At 38.3% G+C, this 12752-nt stretch overlaps 1 protein-coding gene across 5 annotated transcripts in view; it reads right to left on the reverse strand.

The window, feature by feature from the left end:
* The window catches only part of LOC127412167 (echinoderm microtubule-associated protein-like 4), a 140848-nt gene that overhangs the window by 73850 nt on the left and 54246 nt on the right, over positions 1-12752 (reverse strand). The gene's annotated exons all lie outside the window — the stretch shown is intronic.

Consider the following 12752-nt stretch of genomic DNA (forward strand, 5'->3'; position numbering starts at 1 on the left):
AGTACTGTGCAAAAGTCTTTATTACATTAGATGTTTCACAAAAGCTTTTGTCTTAAGGTGGTTATTTTGTATCTTCTGCTATAGTGGGTCAATAGAAACTATCAATTTAAGATTTACAAACATTTCATTTGCAAAAAGAAGAAGAACAAGGAGTCCTGCAACAGATGGTATGACCCCTACATAGCCCGGATCTCAACATCATTAGCCGCGTTTCCACTATCGGGCCAAATGAGGGCGTGCTAGTGCGTGCCAGGGCAGTTGCATTCCCACTGTCAACTCCAGGGCTTCATCATGCCTTCTCTGGGCTTTTCTAGGGCAAAATGGCCTTTGGCCCGCCGATTACCCTTGGGCCAAACAAGGCCAGCTGGGGATTGAGGCGGGATCAATGTCAAAGGTAGAGTTTCGCAGAACTTGCCAGGTTATGTATACAGCGCACAATGGTACAGGTTCGGGAAAAATTCAACAAAATGCAGGTACAGTGCAAATCCGTTAAAATGCACAATGGATAAAATGGTGCCCAAAGAAAGAGCTTTCCATGGTTCGAGATTATGGATGGTGTGTTGGGACATCACCCCCCCTGTTAGTGGAGAGACCACATGGGAAACCATGGCAGTTACAGTTGGTGAGTTGTCAACTCTAACTTATCTTGCTAGTTAATGTTTACAAATGACATTAACTCGATATTCTAGATAACTAGTTAACAGGACACCTCAGCTTGATTTTCCCTCTTGCTTGTGAAATGGGCGGTTATGTGACGTTGGCACCAGGGCGGCATGTGAAGGGCGGGTTTTACGGCAACACTGCGGGACTATTGAGCCCTGGCTCAAACTGGCCCGATAGTGGAAACGGCTATTGAGTCAGTCTGGGATTACATGAAAGACAGAAGCAATTGAGACAGCATAATTACATATAACTGTGGCAAATTTTCCAAGATGTGTCAAACAACCTTGAATAATTGTTCACAAGTCTACTTCACAATTTTTAGTTGTAGAGTGACATTTAGATGGTATCAAAAGCTAACAGACTTAGAATAAAAGCAACAAAACTCCAATGTTGATGTCTTATATTATGCACTATGCTTAATGCTTAAATTTAAGCATGCAATATATTTATGCTTAAGTTTATGCTTGGTGCTTTGCCTCACTGCAGAAGGACTGCAGTACATTAGTGTACACTTCTTGATGGGGGGCATTTGGTATTTGGTGCTGTAGCACTGCAGTCAGTTGCCTGGCGTAACTGTGGTTGGGTTTTTAATTACTGGACTGCTTCCCTGATCGAGTGGACCCTGCATTCTGAGCTGTGGTTAGCTAGTTTAAGGGGCATAAAATACCATACCCTTGAACAACTCAGACTCTCACACACAGCAAAACATCTCCGATCCAAGTTTGAATCAAGACCAGAGGACATTTTTACACTACTTATAAATCACTGGAGGTACTCACTTTCTTGCATTCACCCCCACACACAATTCAACAAAACAAGACACATGGGCACAAATGCAAGAAGTCCATTACCACACCACACATCCAGTTCTTGAAAAATCATCAAATTCCCCACATAGCCCTAATGAGCTGGAGATAACGCTGCCTCCAGTCTTAAGGTCACTGCAGAGCGCCAGGAATGCCCTGGCACACACTCACACACAGATGGAGCACACACACACACACTAATTCACAGCCTCCTAACGGGAAGTGAGTCGGTAAATACCCAAACAAAACATGTCAAACAAACGGACAAAAAGACTTAGTGCACTCTCAGTCAGTGTCCATTATTAGACAAAGCCAAGCATATTAACACGATTCAATGCCAACAGCTAAATTAACCCACTTTACAACTTGCTGCACAAAAATCAATCTGAACAATCTGGCAACCATGGTCATGGAGAGAGGGACCGATTTGACCTCAACCACAATCAACCTTCTGCAGCCGTCCATACAATCGCCTGTCTTTAATCGGGGGCATCAAGAGAAAGCAAAACTACTGATCGATACTTATTCTGTCAGAGTTGGTAAAATTACTGTTGCATATCAAATCTCTTATTTCTGCCTCTGTGGATCATGATTACTACCATTATAAATACATTTCCTTCTTTGGCATAATGCTTTGTTTCTTTATTTTTCTTTTCAAACCATGACTGCTGAAGACCAGACTATGGCGAAATCACATAGATGACTCTGGGGCGAATTCAGTCGATTTACATGTACGTCACAACAAACTGGAAAATGCTGCATTTGGAGGCTATATACGGAGGTAGGATGAAAATAAGGGGTTTTTCAAACTGTTCTGAGACTATTTTACTTATGAGTTCCAATCGTTCATAAACGCTGTCGGTTAAAGGGATAGTTCACTCAAAAATGAAAATTCTCTCATCATTTACTCTCATGCCATCCCAGATGTGTATGAATTTTTTTATTCTGCTGAACACAAACAAAGATTTTAAAAAGAATATCTCAGTAAGTCCATACAGTGCAAGTGAATGGTGACCAAAACTTTAAAGCCCCAAAAAGCACATAAAGGCATCATAAAAGTAATCCATAAGACTCCAGTGGTTTAATCCATGTCTTTTGAAGACATTAGGGATGGGCATTTTCTAGTAATTTTGAAGACGAGTTCTCTAACCCACAAAAAAACAAAAAAAAAAACAAGTCATCGATTACTTGCAAATTAAAATGCAAGCTTTTAAATGGAAGCTGAAAAGCTTAAGAGTTTCTTGTACCGCTTTGCATTTCCTTTCTATAAAACAGTTCCTTGTCCATTGGTTTGCATGACTCCAACAAGAATGGAATAGAGTAGAATTCGATAAGAATCAAAATATTTATTTTAATACTTAAAAGTATTACCACACTTGGCTTTGCTTGAAAGCACACAAAGACACCATCATGTCTCCTCTCATCTGAACCCTTAATGACAATCATCCACGGTGCACCTCAGTATCCAGAGGGATAGTACAGGATAATTCCAGAGGGAAAGTACAGAGTTCAGCATTGCCCATGGCAGACAAATGCACAAAGGAAAATAAATTTGCGATATTCAAGTAGTGTTTTTAATAGTCAACTAGCTGGTGCATAACAAGTACTCGATTAATCGATTGCTCGTGCACATCCCTAGAAGAGATCCAATATGTTTTGGGTGGAAAAAGACCAAAATATAGCTCCTTTTTCACTGTACATCTTGCCCTTGCAGTCTCTAGGCACAATCATTATTTCAAGCTGGATTACACTTCCTAGTGCTTGACCCATGCACAGAGCACTAGATGGCACTAGGAAGTGTAATCAAACTTGAAATCAGGATCGCCAAGAAAACTACTGTCAAAATAAAAAGTGAAAAAGGAGTTGCATTTTGGTCTGTTCTCACTCAAAATTGATTAGATCGCTTCAGAAGACACGGATTAAAACATTCGATTCCTTTTATGCTGCCTTTATGTGCTTTTTGGAGCTGAAATGTTTTGGTCACCATTCACTTGCATTGTATGGACCTAAAGAGCTGAAATATTCTTCTAAAAAATTTTGGTTTGTGTTGTGTGTTTGGGTAAACTATTCCTTAAACCCATTAACTGATTAGGCAGCAAGGAAGCAAGTCAGCTGGCTACATATTCAGATGCAGCCTATGTCTCTTTCTGTGTAATTAGGCGACTCTTTAGCAGCATAAGCTACAAAGTAGACCATACTTTATGATGCAAGTCAAAAGTCTGGCTTCCAACTGAAAGACAAAGTATTTACTTGACAAAGCATAGAGATGGGGAATTGCATTTCCATGCATTCTATTAATCTAAGCCAGAGCTTTTGAGACGTTTTCAAGACGAGAACCAGAACACAATTTAGCACAAAAGACACCACTGGGGTGTATGCATACAAACACAGTTCCACTTACAACCATGCCGGTCAAACAAACCTTTTATCTTGGTCAAAAATTTACCAAGAAACAAAAAGCAAACATCTCAAGGTTGCAGGAGGAAGCCAATAAAATCCAACTTAGTCTGGAAGGCTGAAAACACTGCAATACTTCATTAACTTTCTCTGCCCACAGTTTCCTCCCTGTCTGCAGGCCTTCCTTTCAAACGGTCTTATCTGAGCGACCCACGGAAACATAGAGAGGGCAAACGTTCAGAACACAATGCCTTTCTGTTAGAGGAAATCAGTTTGGGAGGTTGTTTGATACTGGTAATATGTACGGGGAAAAAAGAAAATAGGGACAGGGAGGAGGAAAGCACAAAAAGTAAAGAGAAAGGGAGATAAAGAAAGAGATGGAGGGTTAAAAGGTGGTGCCGTATCCTCAGGTAACCCCATAGAATAAATCAGGTTGTGTCCACATGTGGCATGCAGTGATGGGAAAGCTACATGGTAACTGCAGTTTGTCAAACTACAAGTTACTCATAATTTACAGTTACAACCAACTACAACCGAGATACCCTTTTGAAACAGTAGTTACTCCCAAACACAGTTGGCATGATGTTTGTTTCTCCATATAGCTCTTACAAAAATGGGGTTCAGCTGACATCTGCCCCCTCCTCTACATTTCTACCATTGATTTCTTTTCGGCTAAGAGGAAGGAAAGCCTCTGCACATGTCATATTTCACAATAGCCCGTTACATTCCTTCATTTTCTCCCCCACCCCATCTGCACGTACACCTAAACACACACACCTCCAACTTAACACACATTAGGCCTACTTCAAAATAAAACTCACTTCACTCCTTAACACACATAATAAAAGACATGCGAACCTCCCATGCATGGTGCAGAGTCCAACAAATACTCATACACACTCCAGTGAGATCCTACACAAAGGACAATCCCTTGGCACATGGCCAGATAGCATGCTCATAAGACTTGTTTTCGGCGTGGTTCATTTTGACTTGAGGTCTGTGAAGGAAGTCCTCAGGGTTAGATGGCAGATTTACAGCTGAGATAAGACTTAGTGGTGCAATCAACCTTATTCGTGCTCCGTACACACACAATCACACAGTGTGCTCGTATTGATTGATGTATCTTGTTAATGTTCACCATTTGCAGATGATAATCATGCTGATAGAATAACAGATCTGAGTGCAGCATAGCTGTGCACTCCCTGCGTATGAGATAGGGATTAGACGGCAACGAAAATGTGTCGCGGACTAAACTGGGTTGGACTTGACCCTCATGAAGCAATAGAGGTGTCTCTTACCTTGCCTCTTAGCAAGAAAAATAATCAAGTCACGCTGTCAGGTTTTGGAGGTCATTTAAATACTCTGCACACATGAGTAGAGCACAAGACGGCACATGTCAAAACTGGTTAGATGTGTGTGTGTGTGTGTGTGTGTGTGTGTGTGTGAGATTATGTGGCTTAGTGCACAGAAAAAAATTATTTAACTGTGGAGATGGAAATGTATCCGGGTATTACCATGTCCTTTTGGACTCTGTACCATGGTACTCTGGCGCATCCATGTCAGTGATAGAATGATGGAGAAAGGATTAATGCTATTTGATGTACAAAACAAGCCCAGGCGGGACTAGTGATAGAAATCAAGTATTTTTCAGCCTATGTAAGGTGCATTTTAATTACCACAGAAGCACGTAAAGTCTGAACTATCAACAAAACACAGATTGAGACATTTTTGTTTGCATGCGCTTTTCATGTGGCACTTGACGCTGACGTTGCCTCCCTGACGCAAATCATGAACGCAGCTTCACGATTGCTGTAACAAAGTGGATAGCCACAGTCTGCCGGCTGATTTATATTGTGAAGAATGAGAGTTTAAGAGATTTAATGCCCATTGCAATGAAAACACAACCTATGGGGGGGGCTAGTTCTTTCAATTAGTCAAACTCTTAATGTTACTTGAATTGGTGATATTTTTGTGAATTTCTATCTTTATACTGTGGAAGGCTATGTTTGGAAAATGTTAATAAAGCATTATATTGTTACATATTGTTTTGTTTTCTTTCCTAAGATGGAAATAAACACATTTTAAATTTATATAGTGTCAAATTTCAGTACTTTCAAAATCTGTGAATAATCTACAAAAATTATGCAATCAAATGCGTTTTTTTTTTTTTTTTTTTTTTTGCATAAGTACTAAGGAGATAAAATTGTATTCTATGAAGTTACTTCATAGAGTTACCATGCAACCCTGCTGAAACAAACATCTGAAACCATCCTAAGGTGGTCTGCTGATCTTAACTGGTGTTAAGCGGGTCTCTGAGCCTGGTTAAATTAAGCTGGGCTCCAAGCTGGTCAGTCAAAAAGTGCAAAAACAGACCATCCTATACAAATACTATGGTATACAAAAGTACTATGGTATTGCCGTCTGATACAATCACTGCACCATAGTACTGCCAAAGTACTTTTTTGTATGGAAAGAAAATAAGTTAATGCAGTCTGCTCACTACAGGAGGCACATGATAAGCTCTATATCAGATCTATATAAACTTTATTTTCTATAAAAAAAATTATTTGTATTTTTTATTAAATTTTTAATTATTTTTTATTATTATCTATGTCTTGTTGCTGTTTTGTATTGTTGTGCACTGAAAGCTCCTGTCACCAAGACAAATTCCTTGTATGTGTAAGCATACTTGACAATAAAGCTGATTCTGATTCTGAAGATGAGGTCCAAGTACTGAAGAGTAAAGTCCGAGTAAGGGGTCCGAGTCATTTGAGGTGAGGTCATACAGGAAGTGACCTCAAAGATGTGGCTGATAAAATACATTCCTTTTCGCTAAATGAGTAGCAGTGACGTGCCTTCACTGAGGGGTTAAATCTCAGTCCGTCTGTACAAATAGCTCTGGTTGCCATGGAAAATTTCACACTGATCATTATACTAAACTCAAAACTCATACTAATGGAATATATTAAGAATTCAAAAGTAGAATATTACTTTTTTTTTATTGAAGAAAATGTGTGTTGCTTGCCAGCATTATGACTCATTTTAGCAAGTTTCTTACTGGCCCATGTCAAACAAGCCAACACCCAATAGGGGCTCGGACCCCTACTTCAGCTTTATCGCCCCCCAGGTAAAAATCTGCTTAGAAAAAAAAGTAATAGCACTTTTCTCTCTTTAACAAGCAACATGATTTGATGTATTATTCAAATCTGAACTAGCACAAACAGTGCGGGATGAGCTACAGGGTTTGTATAAATCCCGAAGTATGAGCAAAAGTGACAGTGGTACTTGCTAGGGCTGCACAACTATAAAAAAAAAAAATAATAATAATAATAAAAAAATAACCGTGATTACAATTCCAGGTGCCACAACTGTGACAAGTCTTTTCTTTTTGCCATGGTCAAGCATTTTGTAACCAAACACAGACGTATGTATTAATTAATGTATAACTAATTTAAAATTTGAATAAAAGTTTTGTTTCTCATGCTGCTAAGAGGGCCAATGTAAAGTTGTAAACTACATTAATCACAATTACAATGTCAAGGCAAATAATCGACATACATGTTTGTTGTCATAATTGTGCATCCTTAATAGTTCCCTTAATAATCACCACTATTGAATAGGTATCAATAAGTAAATAAATAAATAAATGAAAGTATAACAATCACTGGTATTAGTGGCCCATGTCAGTCATCATGGGACAGCCCTGTTGTATGATGTTCTAAAATCATACAGAATTAGAAAAAAAAAAAAAAACATTTAGTAGCATCATTGATTGTATCACTGGTAATACCAATTGTTATTTTTAAACATACTGTGGTACTTAAATGGTATGGTAAGATTTTTTTAAAGAATACAATTGTATTATCATGATGGCAGCATCTAAAACACCATGGTCTTTTCTATGATATATTTTTGTGACAATACCATGGTACATTTGCAGCCATCATAAATGCACCAGTTGAGATTTTGAGTACCGAAACACACACAGCGGCTCCAGACAGGGCATCGCTGGTGCATGCATGCAACATGAATTAAACATAATAAGTTGGAATGTTCACACACACACACACACACACACACACGCACACACCCCTGCATGGAATTACAAAGACACAGTCATACATGTGTAACAGACATGAAAGCTTGCATTAGCATACATGGACTCTAGGGAGGAAGACACTGGTGCTCTGCTCTCATTAAAAGGTCACAAACTGAATATTAATGAAAATAATTAAATAATCATTCTTCCTTGTGTAAATTTAGTGCTAAAAGTGTGAAAAGCATAATTATAGTTAAAAAAATTTGAAACTTAGCAAATGTCGCAAATTAAAAGACTAATTTCAAAGCAAATACATACATATCTAGATACACGATAATGTCAAAAGGTTGAAAATATATTCATTTTAGATATCGTTCAGCCCTACCAGTCAGAGCTTTAATTTTCACAGCTAACCTTCTAAATGAGATCTGACAAAACTTAATCAATTGGAGAAACGTTCTGAAAGGCTTCAGCTAAGAATACAGCATTAAGATCAATCCTGCTCATTGTACTCCGTTTGTTTTATTCCCTGCATGGAATTTCACTGCCGTTAGCAGACAAGCAGGCATGTAACAGACATGATTAACTATACAGCACTGAAGCTTCATGTTAATGATTCATTGTAATAGCCCAGGGCCTGACATACAGATAGACACATACTTGCCATCACACAAAATCACACTCTCTTTCACAAGTGTGGGGCCCGGGTCTGAGATTAGAAAATGAGAAGTGGGGCAGAGCAATGCTGTGACATGCATTTTCAGCACCTTTTCTTCTCCTTAGACATGTAAGCACCTCAGATTATGGACAGATTAAACTGTTGATGGTGAAGACAAAACAAAGACTGTTACAAATGCTTAGAGAGTTGCAACATCCCACAGCACACAAAGAGCGCATCACGACCAATAACCAATGCTATGTTCAGAATAGCATACTACTATAATGCTCTTGCTGTTTCTGCTGAATTACTGCATAATACAAAGTTTGCAGTAAGCAGTATACTAGAATGCCATTCCGAACATAGCCACCATGTGCCCAAGAATGAGGGCCTGTGCGCAGAAATGAGAAAATGTGTGTATGCACAAAGTGCTAATTATTGCTCAGAGGATTCCAGTCTCCTGCCTCGCAGCGGCTTCAAATTGTTTAGTGCATGTGGTGACATGTTTGTTTAAAGACATTAAGCTGCAAGGCTGGGCCAACTATGTGCGCAGAGTGAGCGGAGAGACGGGGTTACACAGCGGTCCACGCGGTGATGGATGAACAGGATTATTGCACAGTTACACAGACAACACCACATCCGCTCTTCAAAACCACACATTGATTTAGACTGTTACTTGATGATTAAACATGATTTAATACAGAGGTGTGCAAAAACCAAAAGAACACATCATGACATAAAGACATGACTGGTTTGAAAATGAGAGCAGCACTTTGTGTTGGTATTTTTAACAATTTAGACCAAAACAGTAAAAAATTATGCCTATAAAATGAAGAACTGCTTTTGAAGATTCTGCACTATTTCTGCACCCTCAATCAAACGTAAGCACATTTGTAACACTGACCTTTGTACAAAAGGTCAGATTTGATTTCTTCCATTGTCCAAATTCACTTTAAATCTTGACATCCACAGTCTTCTTGGCCCATTCATGAGAGAATCTCCTTCACACACTTCCACGTGCTTGATATATGCGCAGAGTGCTGTACACGAACCAGACACAGTGTTGCAAAGTTCTCTGATTTCACACCCAACTGGGATATTTTAAGGGGGGTATTTAAAAAAAAAATGCACCGCAGTCACCAAAAGGTTCATGATAAACACAAGAAAACAAAAAGGCGACGTCTCATTGATGTCCAATGATTTCGGTATTGAGTACTGGCAAACACGTCAAAGCATCAACGTCTTGAAACCTGCACTGTATTCCAACTAGGCCAAATGTTAAGATTTATCGAGAATAAGGACTTACATTTTGATAGATGTCTCACACAAAGTGATCGTATTGCTTCAGAAGACATGGATTAAACCTCTCGAGTCGTATGGATTATTTTTATACTGCCTTTATGTCCTTTTTGGAGCTTGAAAGATTTGGACCCCATTGAATTACACTACATTGTCTGGACAAAAACACCTAATTTTAGAAATAAAGTCATACAAGTTTTAAATAGCACAAGGTTAAGTACATGATGAGATAATTATCATTTCTGGGTGAACTATCCCTTTAAATTGGAGTGGTGGTGGTGTAGTGGACTGAAGCACTGAACTGGTAAGCAAAATGTTGTTGGTTCAATTCCCACAGCCACCACCATTGTGTCCTTGAGCAAGGCACTTAACTCCAGGTTGCTCCAGGGGGATTGTCCCTGTAATAAGGGCACTGTAAGTCGCTTTGGATAAAAGTGTCTGCCAAATGCATAAAAAAAAAAAAAGAAAAACAATTGCTAAAATGATAATATAATTTGTCATGAGAGTTAGAAATAAATTAGAAAAGAATGCAAATATAAGCCTTGTCACTAGTAGTCTCATATTCATATGCCATAGTTATTTTCATGGTACTCTAAGGTACTTAAAAGAATACCACAGCATTACTATAGTATATCTGCAGTAACATGGTATTACAAAAGTGCATGTCCAAATAAAAGCATGGTAATACCATGATACTTTTGGTAACTTTTTTTTGTGCAAACAACAACTAAAGGATATCATCTAGGGGTGGGTATGGATACAGATTTCCTGATTCGATTCAGATTCACAAGTTCTCAATTCAATTCCAATTCGATACTGATTCATATGGATTTATTTCAGTTATAATGTTCCTTTTGCTTACATATGAAAGAAAATCTCTCCCAGCTAATGCTGTTAATTATACAGGGATCCTTCTTACTAGGTACATTTAAAAAAATATTAATTTTAAAAATTATATTTTATTAGTTTTTCATTATTTTGGACACATTTTGGCTTTATAAAAATGAACAAATCCATATATTCAATCAATAAATAAGATATTATATTTCGTATTTTTTGTTTTGTTTTTTTGTTACGTTTATTGTTTAATTTTACTATTTACATTGATTTGTTGAACATGTGCTAAAACTGGTAGAATTAAACGTTTATTTTTTGTTGGTTTTGATCAACACCTGACCGTAGAGGGCCAAAAGCATATTAAAAAAGACATTATTCAATGGGTTGCGTGGATTTCGTATTTGGACACACATTACGTAACTTTTACTCTCAACATGCAGTGAAAGGATCTCGCTACTGAATACTCCACCACTATACTACACAAACACTGGTGAGTGAAATCTAAACATTTACCAGCCAGTTGCCAAGTTTATACTTTTTAGTATTTTGCAAATGTGAGTGATTTCCTCTCATTGTAGTGGTGGGTTATGCAGAGAGTAAAAGATCGATCAAATATTGAGATTGTTCAAATGAAGATCGCGATGCATCGGGAAATTGATATTTGTACCCACCACTAATATCTTCTCATGGCTTAGTTGGTGTGTGTTTAAACTCATTTATCTCTGTGTAGCCGTCCAGACAAACATAAGTGGCACAGCATCTGGCTTTCTATTAGTTTGTGCACAAGGTTTGGATATCTATTGCACAATCCGAAACTAACCTCTCGGCATGACATTTAAACTTGAAAACACAAACACATCCTACAGAACACACACCAGACAGTGTTTGTCCATCTTTGAAAGTTGTTTGAGAGTGCGGATTCTCCCTGCTGGAATCAAGCCTGATATACAACTGCAGTGCCAAATACAAGAAGACAGTTGAAACCACACCTCTGTGCGTGTGTGTGTGTGTGTGTGTGTGTGTGTGTGTGTGTGTGTGTAATTGTACTGCATACTGTCTGTATGCTTATGAATGTTATGGCAAGATAAAACGTTTGAAGGATAGATAGAGTGATTAGTTATTTACTACAACTCTCTGTCATGCAACACCTTTTTTTTCTTTTTACTTTTCATTGTTTGTCTTTATTTAAAGGTGAGGTGTGTGTAATTGCTGCACCACTAGCATCACCAAACAGATTTGTAAAAACAATGACTGTTTTCAAACATTTTTCCCAAACAGTCCCCCTTTTTTCCATTGGCTAATAAAACAAGTAGTCCAGCCTCTAAACTCACGCCATTGGTTGACCTAATGTTGCTATGTCGGGCTGGTCGGGATGCTCAAACAAACAGAGCAATGTTTTGATAGCACCACAGAGCCGCACTGATTACATTTTTTGGGGAAATCATCAGAAATGTTTTACTTACAGTTGTCTCTGCATATCAAGCTGGGATATGAGAATGTATATTAACATAAAACAACACACCTTTAATTAAGGATAAGAAAAGCGTATCCAGGACAAAAGCAAGAGAGAGAATGAGAAAAAAAGAATTATATCTTATTAAGACTTATCTTATGTATGCCCAACATTTACATGTCACATGCAAACAAGCTCTGGGCACTAGCATAATATATACTTTTCTCAAATTCACATATGGCATAAGCAAATAAACACACACACACACACACACACACACACACACACACACACACACACACACACACATGTACAGGTTAATTGTTAACTATCTTTTTCTTGTTAATTTATCACACGTGCATGTTCAAAGAAAATAAATAACACCCTGTCCAGTGACACTATTCAGTCAACATTCAGGCAAGGAACTCAACTGTGTGTGTGTTTCTGATTCACATCCTCAGTATTAACGGTCTATCCCCCCTCCCAAACACACACACTTTTACAAAAAGAGATTTGCTTATGCTCCCCAGGCCAGTTCACTATGAATATGACACCACAGAAAGACTCTCAGTCTGTACAGACGTGGCATCTCAATAAAGC

The sequence above is a fragment of the Myxocyprinus asiaticus genome, chromosome 21 (assembly GCF_019703515.2).
Source record: "Myxocyprinus asiaticus isolate MX2 ecotype Aquarium Trade chromosome 21, UBuf_Myxa_2, whole genome shotgun sequence".
NCBI classification, from domain to species: Eukaryota; Metazoa; Chordata; class Actinopteri; order Cypriniformes; family Catostomidae; genus Myxocyprinus; species Myxocyprinus asiaticus.